Source organism: Mesocricetus auratus, unplaced genomic scaffold (assembly GCF_017639785.1).
Source record: "Mesocricetus auratus isolate SY011 unplaced genomic scaffold, BCM_Maur_2.0 Super-Scaffold_100013, whole genome shotgun sequence".
Lineage (NCBI taxonomy): Eukaryota > Metazoa > Chordata > Mammalia > Rodentia > Cricetidae > Mesocricetus > Mesocricetus auratus.
This window is the reverse complement of record NW_024429196.1, coordinates 30,852,966-30,856,766: the sequence shown is the minus strand read 5'-3', so window position 1 is coordinate 30,856,766 and position 3,801 is coordinate 30,852,966. Positions and strand designations below refer to the sequence as shown.

General features: G+C 36.7%; 1 pseudogene; it reads right to left on the bottom strand.

Moving 5' to 3' along the window:
* Positions 1-1,344: 1,344 nt before the first annotated feature.
* On the bottom strand, positions 1,345-2,527 carry LOC101839915 (annotated as a pseudogene).
* Positions 2,528-3,801: the final 1,274 nt, after the last annotated feature.

Here is a 3,801-nt window from a genome sequence, read left to right as displayed (position 1 = left end):
CAGTAGGCAGAGTTCTGAAAGCAGAATTAATACTTTTACCACACACCAAAGAAGCAAAGAGAATGTGCAAAACATCTTTTTAGGTTTTATTGTTTCGAAGCTTTTAGGTTTTAAACTGTTTCTCAAACTAGATTTGGAAAGCTCTGCTTAGCAAAAAGCCAATGGCACAAGAGGAAAAATTTCCAGTGAAAGTTAATCCCCTGGCATTATCAAATTAAACTTCATAAAGTGCATCAACTGGATTCTTGGCCTTTAGTCCTGAATTAATTACATCATACCTGCCAGACACTACTGAAAAGCACCAGTTATGCTAGGCAATTGTGTCTCTTCTGCAGACAGCATTGGAATAAAGATGTTGTTAACTGAGGCATATGATTCCATTTCTGTAATCTATATGATGGAATTGCATTGTAAAGACTTTGTTGCATTTCACAAATATTCATTTACAGTGTACAGAGAATTAATGGTATTACACATGGCCTCTACATGCTTGTACATATAGAGGAAGGCAATGAATTTCAAAACCTGACTTAGAGAGAGTATTCAATGCTCAATCATGCACAAAATCAGAATCAAATTCTTATCTCACAGTTTTAAACATACAGAGTAATACGACATTTAACAGCAGCAACTACAAAAAAGCATATACTCCATGAAATGTTTTGCCTGTGGATCAATTAACATAAAACTAGTAGTCACATCTGTTTCATAATTAAACTGAAACAGAAATACAGAGTAAGGTAACAGTGTATATGGAGTGCTTATAAACTGAGTTTCCAGTAAATAAACCTTAACTTAATTCTTCAGAGTTGAATTATTTAATAATATGTATCCATTCCAGTATTCATGCACACTTTTAATATATTCAGTTACCAATAATAATGTATAGGTGGTAACAAATAAGTAACTAATGTTAGATGAGACATATTAAGGTAATTCTTTGACTTACATTTTACCTACAGAAGATGAATTGTTGGGATAATGTTGAGTAGAAATAATGGGTAAGTGTAAACCATTTAAGTGAATTAAAAAATATAGCTATCTATAGCAGTAAAGCTATATAATTATTCTATTTTTGGTAAACTATGAGAGTTTTCTACAGAAGTATTAACACCAATTATTTACCACACGTGAAGAACAGTTCAGTATGGAAGGTGAACATGACAGGGAACCCAAGTTTAAGAAGTATAAAATGAATGAAAGTGGCACTAGAAAATTTGATTTTCAGAAACATTATAGCTTCCATAGAAAAATAACTTTATAAAAATTTTCATCAGAATATAATAAATTTTTAATTTAAAATTTACTTGTGAACGAGGTTTTTTTTTGCTTTTAAAATTCTGTTTATTTAGCGTATGCACACATAAAAGAGAAATCACCCTCAGAGCCCACCCAAAAGAAAACATGCACAAACCCGATGTGTATGTGGAAGGGAGTAGGGGCGGCCCAGCCCCAAGTTAGCAGTTGGAATGGTGCAATCCTGTGAATCACAAGCCCATCACGAGCAAGCTGGACTGAAGTTTCAAACAGGCTGGAATCTCTGCTGCAGGCCCTAAAACAAGCGAGTGACATAGCAAAGGTCTGTTTGATACTCATAAAGTAGTACTGCTCCCAGCCTTGCTGCGACCACTCTTCCTCCGGAGCAGGGATGCTGCGACCTTCCAGGTACAACTCTATCTCCCCATTCTTGACAATGAAGGTCAGGGTGATGTAGCTAAGTGCCCCTATTGGCCACGACTTAAACCTCCACTTCATAGCAATGTGTTTCTAGGGGACTAGATTGGTAAACTCTCTAGTAACGCTGCCGTCCAACTATGTGAAACTTCCTACTTTGGTCTATTTCTAAGGACACAGGAGCATGGATAAGGCCTGAACCAGCTTTTGTGTGGTAAACACTCTATAGAGCCCTTCTGGGGACATCAGGAAGTTCTCTATAAGGGAGATCTTGCAAGTGGGGATTTTGACACCAACAGGTTTGACCTGGCTTTTTGAAAGAGCAGACTTTGCCTTGCACACCTCAGTTTTTAGTGCTGGTTGACCCACTGGGTCTATGTCTCTCCATTCACTGAGTGAATTCTGTCTCGAGGGTAGTGATATAAATCCCCACTGATTCTCTTAGAAGTTTCACCCCTTCTTCCTCCATTAAGGTCACGGGATTTGTGTCAGCCTGGTCTTTGGCAAGGCTCACACTAATCTCTGCTTCCTCCATACTGTTTTCATCAGACAAATTGGGGATTTCCACATGTCTTTTGTATTGCACTCCTGCCTGTCCAGTTTAGTTTGATGGTCCACTCATAAAAGAAGATCAGTTTGCCTTTTCGGTTGTTAATGGATGTCTCTCTATCAAGCTTGTTCACTTTTGCCACCTCATACTCGCGCTCCTCATTTTCTACTCGAACTGCCAAGAACAGATATTTCAGCTTTTCTGCGGACCAATTTGAGGCATCCCTTTCTGTCCAGTGCCAGTTGTTGCCGTTGGTGGCTTCTGCCTCTCTTCCATGGGGTCTCCCTTACCCCACTTGGCCATCAGCTCACTTACTGCACCCCTACCATACCAGCTCCCAAGCAGCCTTAGCCACAGCCTCAGGACCACTCAGTCTCAGCTGCCCAGCAACGCCTGGAAACTACTAGAAACTGCAGCAGTACCTCATGGCTTGCTTTTCCCTCTACCCCCACCCCCTCCCTGCCTTCATGTTAACCATTATCCTTTCTAGATTTTAATTTTACCTCCCACTATTGCATGTTTAGCCATTTTCATTCCACTTCTCTGCTGTTGTGTACAGAAGAAAAATATCTTAATAAAGGAAAGAAATAAGGCAATCTAGAGGGTAGATTTAAAAATAAATCTTAGGGTTTATACCAGACAACTTTATACGTTTCACAGTAAAACAGAATATGTCTTGAGTCACTTCTTGAATCTTTAAAAACTTGAAATGATATTCAGATAATGGGAATACTAAAGATGATTTCAATTCATAATAGGATGAAACATTTTAAGGATACGTAATATGTAATGTACATAAACCAGAGAGGAAAGGGCTCTGAATACATGCTTGTCTTCAGAAACCTGACAGAGTTGCTTTAGGACAGTTAAATTGATCAAAACAATTTCTTTTGTGGCTTTAACAGCCCAATACTGCTGAAGCATAGCCCATTAAAATACAAACTGATTAATTGGAGACAACTGATTCTTGACTATTTTATCTAATTTGAAGGTAATAGTGTGAGCTCTAACACACACTATTTTAAATTAAAATTTAAAATATTTAAATTTAAATTATGAATATTTTCTATATAGTAGCTAAAATAACTAAAATATAATCACAATATTGTAATTAGTATATTCTAATAGATCTCAACTTGTTTTCACTGGTAAAAATTGATCAATAATCACATCACATAAAAAATCAATTGTGAGTAATTGTCATTCTAAATAGGAAAGTTAAAACACTGACTTTTCCAGAGAAAATATCAATTTTATAGATTAGGAAACAGAACATGATAGGCATTAATCTGAAAACAAAATATCTGTACTTGAATTAAGCAAGTGTACTCTGTGCGAATGAATGGGTTTTGTTTCTTCTGTTTGTTTTGTCTTTTTCCAGTGTGATAGTATTTTTATCTTATCATATTTTGCTTTATTGTATCTGATTATATTTTAGAAGCCTGCCTGTTTTCTAATGAGAAACAGAAAGTGAGTGCATCCAGAATGGAGGAGAGGTGGGAAGAAACAGGGAGGACTAGAGGAAAGGGAAAACATAATCATGATATATTATGTGAGAAAAAAAGCTATTTTCAATG